Here is a 13,962-nt window from a genome sequence, read left to right as displayed (position 1 = left end):
TGAATGTGCCTAAAAAAAAAAAAAATGCTCCATGGATGAGGACGTTTACTCTTGGGTAAGTTAGCACTTACTATCTCCTCCTCTTTCCCTGTGGTTTCCACACTAACCAATGTGATTTCCTCCCCCTGCCTCCTTCCCCCCTCCTTCCTCCTCCTCCCCTTCCTTCTTCCTCTCCCTCTTCCTCCTCTTTCTTCTTTTTGAGACAGATTCTCATTATGCAGCCCAAGCAGCCAGGAACTTAGGGTCCCCTGCCTCTGGGATTACAGATAAGCACCACAGTGTCTGTTTGTCTTCTTAAAACACATAGCAGGCCAACATGGAACCTTCAGGCTGGGAGCAAACTCTCCTTCAGAGGCCGCTTCATTCCTGCCACTCAGCCCATCCACATGGCTGAGAAGAGCTCCACCACTGAACATCTTTGCTGGGGGCCCTGCCCAATCCTGGGACCCAGGCATGTCCTGTAACCCTGACAGGCTCTGTCTGCCTCTAAGAGGCGCAGGTGGACAGTCAACAGATGGTGAGGGACAGTCACAGAAAGTGTCTGCCATGTGGCCAGTGCTTTGTATGTTAGCTATTACCACCACCACAGGTTCCCCCGGCCGACTGCATGGTCACCTCTGTCCTCTGCCCCCTCGGGAGAGTGACATGACTCAGTGGCCTTGTCTAGACTCCCCCGGGGATGAACACCCACCCAGAATGACCACCCCTCTCATCTTCAGGTGCTTTCCAACTTGGTTTTTGTTGGTTTTACGCTGTACTCATCCCCAACACCACACAGAGAGCGCCCCGGATAAACAATGTTAAGTAATGGATGGCTTGCCCCTCCCCCTCTCCTCACTCTAGACTTCAGGGAGAGGTGTTTGTGCATGAGCTGGAGTGAGAGGAAACAGACGGGATGGGGAGGGGATTGGAATCCCCAGCTACTCCCCTAGAGCCAAAGGGCCTTTGCTCCGCACTGGCGTCTCTCGTCTCTGCCTCCAAGCGACAGCACACGCCTTGCCCTGCACCAGAGTGTCCTGTGTCCTTCCCCTGTGCCCCACCAAAGCCTGCACCACAATGTAAATCAACACTGCCCCCCAGCCTCTCCAGACAGCTCCTGCACCCCAGCCTAACTTTATCCTCCACTTGGGCATTTGACACTTGTACCTTTTATAATTACCGCTGTTATAGTTTCGAATATATTTCCTTGTCTCCACTGTCTGTTTAATTTTGTTCCCTTCAATGACGTTCAGACAAAACATCCTGTACTCTACTGTCTTCAGGGGACACAAAGGTTGGAGAGGTTCAGGGTGACCACCTAGAAGGCTGGGCAAAGCAAGGCAGGCGGGCAGACATGCCTGGCAGGTACCCTGTCTGAGACTCTCCTTCCTGTGCTGGGGATACCAGGAAGCCACAAGAGCCAGAGCTGCAGCTGGCCTCATCTTCTCTCTCACGGGCTCACAGTAGGTCCTTTCCAAGGAATTCGAGGTGTTTTTTTTGTTTTTTTGACTATAGGGGTGGCATCATTGTATAGTGAACACATGACAGGGAAAGGGGCCCCCAAAAGGGGAAAAGCATGTTGGAAAGACCAGGCAGGGAGGACAGACGGAAGCATGACTGCCTGAAATGGAGAATTCTAAAACATGCTGGAGGCAGGGCAAGACAAACTCCTAGTCTGAAAAAAAGCGACTGCCTGGGGCACAGCAAGCAGCTATGGGAGGCCACAGAGTGCCACCTGGTGGCCATCAGGGAAAATGCTTTGTGTGGGTCTGGTTCAGGTGGGCCGTCCTCTGCTGCCAGGTCTCTCTGGGTCCAGGAAAAGTCTGAGACACCCGTTGAAGTCTCTAGTGTCCCTCAAGATCTGTGGTTGGTATGTAGAATGAATGAAAGATTTCTTAATAAAAAAATGAAAAAGAGAAAAACACAAAAATCACATAATAAAAATAAATAATTATAAAACCTTTTTTTTTTTTTTTTTAAAGAAAGAAATGGAGAGAGAGAGAGAGAGGTATGCCCTGGAATTCTCTGTGATTTTCACCCTCTGCCGGCCCCAGACCACCACACACACCCCTTCCTCTGCTCCTAGCTGAGATGAAACACCATCCGGCGGAGACTCCGCTCTCAGCACCGGATTTTGCTGTCTACAGTGCTTGGAAAGAGGCAATCTGTTGGAGAAAGGATGCTAGTACGAGCTAACCACGAAAGCGGGGACTTAGAAGCTAGCTCCAGCTGTCCTTTGGGACCGTGTCCCTGCTCCTAATCAAAGCCGCCTTCTCTTCAGTTGTACACTGTTTGTTTTTGCTCGGGCTGTCTTTCATGCAACACCTAAGAACAGCTTTCTCATTCCCTTACAAGCACAGCTAAGTGTCCCTGCTCCATCGTTCTTTAGGGCGGGATTCCTGGCCCAGGACAACTTTACCCTTTGGCCAGACAACCCTTGGCAATGTCTGGAGGGAGGCCTTTTGGGCTGTCATACCTGGAGGAAGGAGGCTGCTACTGACCCCTAGTGACAACAGGCCGACACTGCAGAGGACGGCGTCCATTGCACTCAGAGTCAACGCCCAAACACCAGCAGCGTTAAGGTCACCAGGGAGAATTAGTTCTAGCTGCCTCAGGAACCAGTTCCCTTCTAGAGGAACTTCATTATCTGTTCATATGACCTTGTGGAACCAGATCTGTCCACCTGCAACTCTGACTCCAGTTTTGGCTCAGCAGCTACCTGGCTATCCTTGGTTCTTAGGGTCAATCCATCCTCCCTCGGTGCTTCCAAACAAAGAACTTGGGCGGTGTACGATTAAGTAAGAGACACGCATCGCTCTGCAAAACCAGTATTATTTGCACTGGACGGGTTTGATTTTAAAATTAGGATTACTGTATAACTTTTCCCCCCAGCTACCCCTTTTAACAAAGACACGCTGAAGGTTTGCTAAAGCCCTGCGCAGTAGGCGAACAAAGAAGAAGAAGAAAAAAAGACTCTTGTCAAGTCAAATATGAAAGGCCTAGCACCCCTAATTATATCTTGGAAGGAAAGCTTTGTCCTAGTGACACTCGGGCTGGCTTTGGGCCAGCTCAGGTTTCCCCCTTGACGATTTTGTAGGAAGTTTCATGATATGGAGACGTTGTTGAAAAACCCACCGCTTGACTTCTGCTGAGCAATCGGCTGCAGATATCAAACGCGCTCCTGCCACTTGGGCGGCTGGTTATCTTGAGCAAAACGAGCTTGCAATTTTAACCCGGGGCTTCTCAGAGAAGTCAGGCCACTCTGCCTGCTTCCCACCTGCTCTCTCTCTCTCTCTCTCTCTCTCTCTCTCTCTCTCTCTCTCTCTCTCTGTATGTGTGTGTGTGTATTTCACAAAGGATCTCCGAGGCAGCTTGGTTGAGAGGTGTGGACTGATCCCGGATAGCTGACATTCTGCATTCACATTGATTATTAAAGGAGCAGCAAATACTGTTTTTCTTTTGTAAACAAAACAAAAGTTAAGAAGGGCAGCTCCATGCCGGGCGGTGGTGGCACACGCCTTTAATTCCAGCACTTGGGAGGCAGAGCCAGGTGGATCTCTGTGAGTTCGAGGCCAGCCCGGTCTACAGAGTGAGATCCAGGACAGGCACCAAAACTACACAGAGAAACCCTGTCTCAGAAAAAAAAAAAAGGCAGCTCCTTTTTCTGTCCCTCCCTCCTCCCCTCCCTCCTCCCCTTCCTCCCCCCACTTCCCTCCCCTCTTGCCCGACTTTCTCTCTTGTGCTGGGGACTGAACCCAGAGCTTTGCACCATGCATGCTCATCAAGCTATACCCCCACCCCCAATTCAGTCTCTTAACACTAAACTCCGAAGTGACTCATGAACCACTCTTGCCCTATTGTAAGTTCAAGATTTTAGCATTTTGTTTTGTTTTTTTTTTTTTTTTTTTTTTTAAGGCAGGGCCTTACACAGTCCAGGTGGGCCGTGGACTCCCTTTCTAGTAAAGAATGACCTTGAACGCTTCCTCCCACCTCTGCGCGCCTCTCAAGTGCGTCTTCACACCATGTGTTTGCAGCGCTGGGATGGAACCCAGAGTTCCCTCCAGGCGCTAAATGAGCTCTATCCACAGCCCAAGTGTCCGATGACTCAAAACATTAAAAGGGAATGGAAGTAACCTGACTGTCAGGCTATACCCCACCCCGCATGCCTTGTTCATTTGCTAAGGAAAAGTTTGTATGTAGGGTCAAGACATGGAGTCGACGGCCTGTTCCTGTGCAAAGTGTTCATTCCTGGGCAAGGAGTGTCTGGTGACGAGGAATATATTATAAATCATATTTTTTAGTGAGAATGACAAGGCTCAAGAACCCTTGCCTTAGGGAACCTGTTCAATTTGTCAGTTAGAATTCAGTCCGCTGAAAGAGAACGAGCCTGTTCTTGCCACGGGAGGCCTGGTTCCAGAGGAAAGGGCCTTCTGAGGAGCCATCAGGGCAGACGCGGCGGTGGCACCAGGCAGTGTGCAGGTGCCTCTCTGCACAAAGCTTTCGAGCCCTCCAGAGCTGGCCCCTGTCACTTTGTCTCTCGGCCATCCAAGGCCTGATGTGGACGTGCAGGGAGCCTGTGGCAATGCAGGGGTCCGGTTGTTGCTCAGATTTATAAGCAGGCTTGGACTCTGTTCCTTCGGGGAACAGGATTTTGGAAGCGCTGCGCATGAGTCTGAGAAGGAAAAAGGGTCAGTATCAACCCACTGCCCTCCACAACCCAGAGCCTTGTACTGGGTACAGATGGGCCATCTACTTGGGCAAGGAGTGGGTTTTCATTCTGCACCCCATGACTTGACGATCCTGAAATGTCTATAGGTCTGAGAAGGTGCCTGGGACAGTTCACTGAAGGGCTCAGGAGACAGCAGGAGGAGAAGAGACTCTAAGTCTTAATAATGACATACTTTGGGCCTAGAACCCCAAAGAGCTACACTCCCTCATTGCTGAGTCATGTGGTCTCCATCCCAAACCAAGAGGGAGCCCAGCCCTCCAGCCCTGACCTTCTAGGGCCCTAGTGACTGTTGGGCTATATAGCTACCGTGGAAGGGTAGCAAGAACCCTTGACCAAGACTTAGGCTGTCATCTGCAGGCCCCTGCTCCAGAAGCCCTCACATCAGCTGTGCTGTTGAAAACCCACCTCTGGGCCCCACCACGGACCTTTCCAGTTCCCATCTCTGGGGGATGTGGCTGGCTTCTGTATCCAGCTGATTTCTCGGGTGACCTGAGAACCACAGAGCAAGCAGTAGCAGGAGGGAGGTGTCTCCATCTCCAGTGCACCCTCGAGGGAGCTAGGCATGAGCTTTGTCAACTCACATAGGTTTCCCGCCTTCTTTCCCTGATGGCTATATGCGGGGCAAGTCTCACCCTGGCATCCTGCACCTCAGCAAGCTCGCCCTGAGAGGAAACACAGTGGTTCCGATAATTTGTCCTGCTTGACCAAGGGGAACACTAAATAAAACCTAGAGCCCTTCCTCGTGTGAGCTTCTATGGAGGCCCAGAAGACACCTGGAAAGGGGGAAAAAATGGTGGATGACTTGCCAATTGCACCACAGTCTCATGGGCTTCCACTTCGATCGCTGGTGTGACACTAGCTGTGTGTGCAATGCTCTCAAGCAGTCCTTCCGGTGAGTGATTGGACCGTGTGTAGAGGAGGAAGCTAGGGCACAGAGAGGTAAAGCAACTGGCTTAGGCCACACAGCAAGGCAGGCAGAGCTCCAGGTAGTTCCCGTGGATGTGGGTTTTTGTTTGTTTGGTTTTTGTTTTTGTTTTTGAGACAGGGTTTCTCTGTGCAGGTTTGGAGCCTGTCCTGGAACTCTCTCTCTCTGTAGACCAGGCTGGCCTCTGCTTCCTGAGTACTGGGATTAAAGGTGTGCACCACCACCCCCAGCTGGATGTGGGGTTTGGACTAGCCCTCTCTACCCCAAGTTGCTCCTCCCTGGAGCAACTCTAGGTGCCGTGATCACGGATGTGTGGGGTTTGATGGAAGAAGGCAATAGTGAAAAATGAGGCATATGAGGGAACCAAGAGGGTCAGCGGGGAAGAGAGACTCCAGCTGCCTCAGCCTGCTTCTCCATCACTGATGGATCTCTGCCTGTAACTGCAAGAGGAGAGAACACCAACTCCTTGTAGCCTGCTGGTCCGGAATGACAGAGAGCTGGACACTTGCTCCTGTCACAACAATCACCTCCTGGGGATGGGCCAGCCTCAGGCCATGCTGTCTCAGGCATGCAGGGATTCACAGGTGCTTGATGGCAGGCAGCACCTGCAGCTAGCTCTCTCTGCACCTCAACAGCCCCTGAGGCTGGCACCTCTTATCAGCTCCTCCTGGCCCTACTGCTCTGTTGCCATGAAATCCAATCATGGGAAAAGACTTCTTTGAAACAGACATGCTCATGGGCCAGGCCATGTGGCTCGCCTCCTATTCAAGCCTGTTTGGCAAACTTGAAGGGGCTTTATGTTTAAGTTCCTAATGCATTTTCTATTCTCTACAAAAAAAAACCACAGCCATCAATTAAAAATTAAAAAAAATAAAAAAGCAAGCAAGAAAACCCATGAAGCACACTTCTCTGTCCTGACTGACCGTTTTCTTTGATCCGTTAAGATCCGAAAGGGAGCCCTTCTTCGTCTCTGGAGTATGAGGCAAAGAGGGAATAATTATCCATGAAGTGGCCATCCAGGTGTTTGTTTTGTGATGAAAGAAAACTTTTGAGAGCTTGGAAGAAAGAAGGAATATGTAAGTCTCTCCAGACGCCATCAGTAATAATATTAATGAATTAATGATTTACCCGAGTCTTATATGTCTATTTGCTTTGCTGCTCATAAGCATACATCGTTTCCATAGTAACCTTGACATCAGACCAAACTCCATCGCTCTGGGAAGCAAAGGGCAGCTCTCAAGGAAAAGCATACAGTCTCGCTTGCTCTTTTCAGTGTTTGCCAATGGGAAAATGATAAATTGATATGTTCTAAAGGAGCCGTTTGTCTTTTTTCCCTTCCTTCCCATTACCACCGAGGCGTGACATTTGAAACGCCTACTGTATCAACATCTAATTCCACCACCTTCCTTCTCAATGTGCCTTTAGTCTTAGCCAAATACCGCCGCTCTCTCCGACATTTTTCATTTATTTACATATGTGTGTGCATACGCACACACACCATCAACTTCTTACCAACAAACAAAAAATGTTGATTTATTTTCTTAGCTGCTTTAAAAAAAAATCAGTAATCCCATTGCTCATGTACAAGGCTGCACTACAGACTTGACAAATGACCACAGAGTGCTGGACGATGAGGATGGAAAGTTCTGGATACACCAAGTTTTAGAAGCCCATGTACTCACAATCGCTTAGATGTCAGAGAGTCAAATTTCCTTAATACAAATTCACAAAAGATTTTCTGTGGTCAGACAGATGAATATAGGTATCTAAGAATAGCATAAATACAGATTAAGACTCATACCCAACTCAGCACCATTTCCTTGGGCTGCTGTAGCTTGTGAACACATTCTTGTAGGCTGGCTCAGTGGCTAAAAGCATTTTGTTGCTTTTGCAGAGGACCTGGGTTCAGTTCCCAGCACTCACGTGGCTGCTCAGGGCTGTTTGTAACTCCAGTTCAAAGAGACCCAATGCTCTCTGGTGGCTCCTGTGGACACCAAGCACACATGTGGTGCACTTATACACACATAGGCAAAACACTCATTCACATAAAGTGAAAATAAATCTCTGGGCCTGGAGACGTGACTCAGCACAGTTAAGAGCCCTTGCGGCTCTTCCAAGGGACCAGAGCTGGGTTCCCAGCACCCACATCAGGCAGCTTCCTTGATGAGATATTAACAGGCCCAATATCTTGAGTGGGCCTTGCTGGGGTAACCACAGTTGTAGTGGGTTCATGAGTGCGCTGGCCATGTCATGTCCAGAAGGCATTTTTGTTTGGTTTTTAATAATTTATTTATTTTTATTTTAGATGCATTGGTGTTTTGCCTGTATGTATGTCTGTGTGAGGGTATCAGATCTTGGAGTTACAGTTATGAGCTGTCATGTGGGTGCTAGGAATTGAACCGGGGTCCTCTAGAAGAACAGCTAGTTCTCTTAACTGCTGAGTCATGTCTCCAGCCCCAGAAGACATTTTTTTAAAACAGATTTATTTATTTTATTTTGCGTGTAGAGGTGTTTTACCTGTGCGAATGTGTCTGTACGTGCACCACATGCATGCCTGGTACCCATGCAGGCTAGAAAGGGATGTAGGAGGCCCTGGAACTGGAGTTACAAGTGGTTGTGAGCTGCAATGTGGATGCTGGGGACTGAACCCAGGCCTTCTACAAGAGCTGCACGTGCTCTTATCCGCTGAGCCATCTTTCCAACCTCCAAAAGATATCTTTTTGCAACAGGACTCCACATGTGACCCTTCCGTTCCTTTTTCTCCCTCTTGTTGCTGTTCCTTAAGCCTTAGAGGGGGTGTTTAAGATGATGTATTTAGGGCCAAGTACCCCACTGCCCCCTTTTCTCAGCACTTCAATCTGTTATGAGTCTCTGCATTAACCACGGACTGATGCACTAACCTTTTCTGTCAAAGGCTGAGAGCATCGCTAGTCTATAGATATAAACGTGAATATTTAAAAGGTAGTTGGAGCACATGTCCAATTTAAAAAAAAAATAGTGAGTCCCCCTAGAGCCTATGATCTTTCCAGCTGCTAGGACTCATCCAGGTTTACAGTACCAGACATGTTCCTTCCTCAAATCCAAGCAGAAAGCAGCTGGTTACCCCCACAACATACATGCAACCATTTCATCAATGGTCACATCTAACCAGGCCAGTCTTTATTGTCGTTCAAAGGGTCGTACCTGGGTAAGACTTGATTATTTTTCTTCCAGTTGAGTTCCAGCTTGATTTCTTTGTGTCCTGTCTTTAAAGAGCATGGTGTCTTCAACAATGGAGACCGACAGAACCGGCTGGAGAGGGGCAGTGCAGCAGGACCACAGCTGTCCGTTTCTCACACAACTTAACCAGGCCTCCTGGATCCCAAGCAGATAAGATAAGGAAGCCACAGACTCCTGGGGCTGAGCCCTGCCTCACGCTCTGAACTGCATCTCCATCTTCCAAGAAAGACGGTGAGGGCCACATAGGCCGAGTGGTTTAGACAGCAACAAGAATGCTTGGCATGATTAGGGAAATGCAATGCTCCTGGCTTGGCTGCTCGGCCTCGGGCTTGGTTAAATTCACAGATGGCATCTGCCACATTCCCATAGTCCCATCATGATACCTATGGACCGGATTCCAGCCCTCTTCCACCAGCAAAGGCTATTTAGGGCTTCTTGGCTTGCTGACTATAACTGAGGCCTAACTACAGAATTAAACACACATACACACACACACACACACACACACACACACACACACACACACACACAAATAAAAACAAGTTTCAGGACAGCCAGAGCTATATAGTGAGGCCCTGTCTTGAAAAAACAAACAAGACAAAAACAAAACCAGGTTTTACTATATGGTCCTGCCTGGCCTAGAACTTGCTATGTAGACCAGGCTAGCTTTGAATTAAAAGAGCTCTGTCTGCCTCTGCTTCCTGGGTGCTGGGATTAAAGGTATGCACCACCATACCTGACTCCTACAGAGCTTTCTGAAACATGATGGGACCCTGGCCAGGATGGTCCTATGTTGTTTAATGACAGGTACATTATATATGCAAGGGATTGCTTTGTTGCGTGATCTCTTTGCTGTGTGGACATCATGGAATATACATGCTTACACCTGGTGTAGCATCTCCCATACACGCCGGGGTTTTGGGACCACCACGGTGTATGCAGTCCATCATCGGCTGAACCTGAACATCATTCTTCCATAACTCCATTTAAAGGTCTAAGAGCATAGGGATGAAAAGGGGGTCTGGCTGTGGACTTCTCTTCTGGCGTGTTCTGGTGCTCTGCTATGTGACCTAGACTCCACGGTGCAACCTCCTGGTGACTCAGTTTCCTCATTAGCACAAAGGATGATTCATCTGAAGGACACTAACTCAGAGGGGGCCCCAGGAGCACAGCTGCCTGTGGTACTCACTGCATGTGGCTGCCAGCAGTCTACATTAGTCACGTTTCTGTTGCTGAGACCGAATACCGGGACACAAAAGCAACTTTGGGGGAGAAAGGATTTATTTTGTTTGATGGTTCAAGAGAGACTTGCTCATGCTGGGGAAATCATAACAGCAGGAACAGGAAGCTGGCCGATCCCACTTCAGGGTGCACACAGGAAGCAGAGAGGGAGACAAGGAAGGGGGAGGGGGCAGGATGTCAGGTTCCAGCCACCCACTAAAGGTTCCACAAGGTTCTCAAACCTGCCACCAAATGGAAACCCATTTGTTCAGTTAAAGCAGCCCATGGGGCACATTTCTCCTTCAAACCACAGCACAGCCACCTGATAGAGGCTGCATGTGATTGCTAGCCCCTCAGAAGACGATGCTGTGTGTGGAAAGAACCCTTCCTTTAGGAGTCAAAAAGGATAGAATCGCAGCCCCTCCTCTTTGTGGGCAAAATCATCCTCCTATTTGCATTCAAGGAAATAAGAGATCAGAAAATCCCAGAGACACATCCGTCACACAGCCAGACATGGCGGAAGCTGAATCGCAACCCAGGCTTCTGTGACCTCAAAACTTTTATAGGCTGGAGAGATAGCTCAGTGGTTAAGAGCACGGGCTGCTCCTCCAGAGGTCCTGAGTTCAATTCTCAGTAACCACATGGAGGCTCACAACCATCTATAGTGGGATCTGATGCCCTCTTCCGGAATAAAGATGTACATGCATATAGAGCACTCGTATACATAAAATAAATAATTAATTGAAAAAAGAGAGAGAGAGAAAAGCTTTTATAGTTTTGTTCCTCTCCAGGCTGATACTCCAGGCTGATGCCCCAGACAGTGAGTACGGGGCACCGTCCAATGTGCAGTCCTCCCCAAGGACAAGTGACTCTAGTCCTTGGGGAGATGCAGCTTCCCGTTGGCGATCTAGGACCCCTTCCTACATCAGGGTCACCCACAGGCTTGGTGTGGCATCACCAGGACTCAGCCTCATCGGTGTTGAAGGATTTTGACTCTGTCAAGTCATGCTCATCTGTGTGTGTGTGTGTGTGTGTGTGTGTGTGTGTGTGTGTGTGTGTGTGTGTGTCCCCATGCAGCCCATGCTGATCATGCTGTCAACCCTCCTCCCACTCACTCAGACTGGCTTAGGGAATCAGAGCTGGTGCTCCGTGGGTGGAGGCAGAGATCTGGAGATCTGTTCTCTCGGCATGATGTATCAGCTCCGTCCCTTCTTCAGGCTCGATTTGCAGGCCCACCCTCTCTGCTGAGGTGGCTTCCTAAGGCACAGCATTGGGACCCGGCTCCCACCTGAGTGTTCTGAATTTAGGTCACAATCACAGATGATCAGTCAGGACTTTAGACACTGGCATCCGCCCCTCCCCCACACTCATGGAAGAAGCTCTGAGCCAGAACACAATGCCTCTTTTTTTCCCCCCATTACCCGCTCTGGTGAATAAGGAGTCACTTTCAAGGTGGGGTCAGCCAGAGGAAAAGCAGACGACCTGTGCCCTGACCCATGGAGAAGGACAGATTAGGCCCTCCTCTGGTGGGTGAGTAGGTGCGTGCAAGCTTCTATGGCAGAGCATGCCCCAAACTGTGGCTTCTGCCGTTTCTTCAGCTTGGATGGCCATCCTTCTGCAGGCACCCACCCCAATGTGTGTGTGTGTGTGTGTGTGTGTGTGTGTGTGTGTGTGTGTGTGTGTGTGTGTGTGTGTGTGCTCCTTTCTCAGAGCTATCTGTTCTTGTTTGATGAATCCTTGTTTTCTTCAGTCTCTCTAAGGGGTTCATTTTTGGAGAAGGATTCTGTGCTTTAGGTATGGGGTCACCTGTTGAGGTGGGTACCACATCATTCAGGGTGTTCAGTGGGCTGCCTGCTCTGCAGATGGACCTTTTGTTATCATGGAGACAGGCTCTCACTGTGTAGCTCAGCCTGGCCTGGAACTTGCTATGTAGAGCAGGCTGATTTCAAACTCTCGATCCTCCTGCTTCCTGAGAGCTGGAATTATATTCGTGCACCCCTACACCCTGCCTGGAAACTGACTTTTGGCTTTATCTCAGAGAGACCAGTTGTCAAGTCCACCTCTCTCACAGACAGCTGTGGGAGCTTGGATGCAGTATAAAATCTTCCCACCTGTGTGTCCTCACCTGTAAGACGACCGTAGTGGGGGCAGGGCACCTGGCCTACCTCTTTGGGTGTGTCGTTGGACTCCACAGGCATGGCCACCACTGTTCATGTCACCATACCCCAGTTAAGGGAGATGGGACCCATGAGTACTCCAGGCCCCAACAGACTGGTCATGGAGGGGGTCTTCCTTTGCCAGCTGCACACAAACCTCTCCCACGCCTCAGCTGCTTCAAGGGCAGACTCGGTGTTAATCGTTCCCTTAATGGCAGCCTACCTCATCCGTATATGGCCTCTTATTCTAATTTCCTATAAGAGGGCCCTTGTTGCCTGGGCAACCGGGAGCTGGGGCTCAGTTCCTCTCTTGCACTGACATTGCCCACCTTCCTCTCTTCCTGCTAGCCATCCTATAGAGTCCCCCAAGACTCCCACGCAGGCACATCAGGTGCTGAGCTCCCCACCACACCCTGCTGCTCTCCCCTCTCTCCCGTTCCAACTAGTTTCCTCCATTTCCCCAGACAGTTAAGCTTCAACTTCCATGCCATCTGTATATACACTTCTATGTATCTGGAAGGATCGGGACCCACAGATGAGAGAAAATGCAATATTTGCCTTTCTGAGACTCACTTAATTCTCTTAATATGAGTGTCTCCAGTTGCACCCATTTCTCTGCAAACAACTTCCCTCTTCTTTATAGTTGAAAAAAAAAATCCTTTCTGTGTATAAACTACATTTTCTTTATCCATTCTTCTGTTGAATGGCACCTAGGCTGGCTTTGGAACTTGGTGTCTTAGTCAAGGTTCTATTGCTGTGAAGAGACACCATGACCAAAACAACTCTTACAAAAGAAGACATTTCATTGGGGGCTGGCTTACAGATTCAGAGGCTTCGTTCATTATCATCCTGGCAGGGAGCATGGTGGCACACAGGCAGACATAGTGCTGGAGGAGTAGCTGGGAGTTCTATATCCAGAGTCACGGGCAGCTGGAGAAGAAGAAAGGGCCACTGGGCCTGGCTTGGGTTTCTGAAACCTCAAAGCCCACCTCCAGTGACACACTTCCTCTAACAAGGCCACACCTTCTAATCCTTCTAAGTAGTGCCACTCCCTGATGACTAAGCATTCAAACATAGGAGCCTATGGGGGCCACTCTTATTCCAACCACCACACTTGGTCATTGTGAATAGTGCTTCAGGGAATGCTGATGCTCAGTGTCTCTGTGACATATTGGCTTACATAACTGGGCCACTGAGTAGGTTTTTTATTTTTTAGCTTTCCGGGGAGTCTCCACAGTGGCTAGACTGATTACATTCCCACCATGATGGTTCTCTTTTGCCCACATCCTCACCCACATCTATAGTTTCCTGAGTGCCATTCTGACCTGGGTGACAAAGACTCTCAGTGTAGTTCTTGTTTGCGTTTCTCTGATGGATAAAAGCGTTGAACCTTTTTTCATATGTTTATTGGCCATTTGTACTTTATTTTATTTTATTTTTTTATTTCAGGGCTGAGGACCGAACCCAGGGCCTTGTGCTTGCTAGGCAAGCGCTCTACCACTGAGCTAAATCCCCAACCCTGTACTTTATCTTTGGAGGTCTGTCTGCTCGTTCCGTTAGCCCATTTATTGACTGGTTTATTATTTTGATATTTAGATTTAAATTTTTTTTCTGCATGTTTGTGTGCACGTGTGTATGCATGGCACATGTTGGGGTCAAAGGACAGTTTTTAGGAGTCTGTCATCTCCTCCACTCCCACCCCACACCCCCCACCCCCGTCACCATGTGACAAG

General features: G+C 49.1%; 1 long non-coding RNA gene across 1 annotated transcript; it reads right to left on the bottom strand.

Annotated features, from left to right (window-relative positions):
• Positions 1–10,115: 10,115 nt before the first annotated feature.
• LOC121824464 (uncharacterized) lies at positions 10,116–12,309 on the bottom strand. Its single transcript, XR_006066353.2, has 2 exons — positions 11,189–12,309; positions 10,116–10,213 (listed from the first exon to the last, which is right to left on the bottom strand). It is a non-coding gene; the product is annotated as an uncharacterized LOC121824464 (long non-coding RNA).
• Between the last annotated feature and the right edge of the window lie 1,653 nt (positions 12,310–13,962).

Source organism: Peromyscus maniculatus, chromosome 20 (assembly GCF_049852395.1).
Source record: "Peromyscus maniculatus bairdii isolate BWxNUB_F1_BW_parent chromosome 20, HU_Pman_BW_mat_3.1, whole genome shotgun sequence".
NCBI lineage: Eukaryota > Metazoa > Chordata > Mammalia > Rodentia > Cricetidae > Peromyscus > Peromyscus maniculatus.
The sequence above is the reverse complement of the archived record's forward strand: the minus strand, read 5'-3'. Positions and strand labels throughout refer to the sequence as shown.